Consider the following 372-nt stretch of genomic DNA (forward strand, 5'->3'; position numbering starts at 1 on the left):
TGTTCGTTTTGCCAAATATCAAAATGAATCCATCACAGGTATACATGTGCTCCCCATCCTGAACCCTCCTCCCTCCTCCCTCCCCATGCCATCCCTCTGGGTCGTCCCAGTGCACTAGCCCCAAGCATCCAGTATCGTGCATTGAACCTGGACTGGCATCTCGTTTCATACATGATATTTTACATGTTTCAATGCTATTCTCCCAAATCTTCCCACCCTCTCCCACAGAGTCCATAAGACTGTTCCATACATCAGTGTCTCTTTTGCTGTCTCGTACACAGGGTTATTCTTATCATCTTTCTAAATTCCATATATATGCGTTAGTATACTGTATTGGTGTTTTTCCTTCTGGCTTACTTCACTCTGTATAAT

This window comes from Bison bison, unplaced genomic scaffold, assembly GCF_000754665.1.
Source record: "Bison bison bison isolate TAMUID 2011002044 unplaced genomic scaffold, Bison_UMD1.0 scf7180017864535, whole genome shotgun sequence".
Classification (NCBI taxonomy): domain Eukaryota; kingdom Metazoa; phylum Chordata; class Mammalia; order Artiodactyla; family Bovidae; genus Bison; species Bison bison.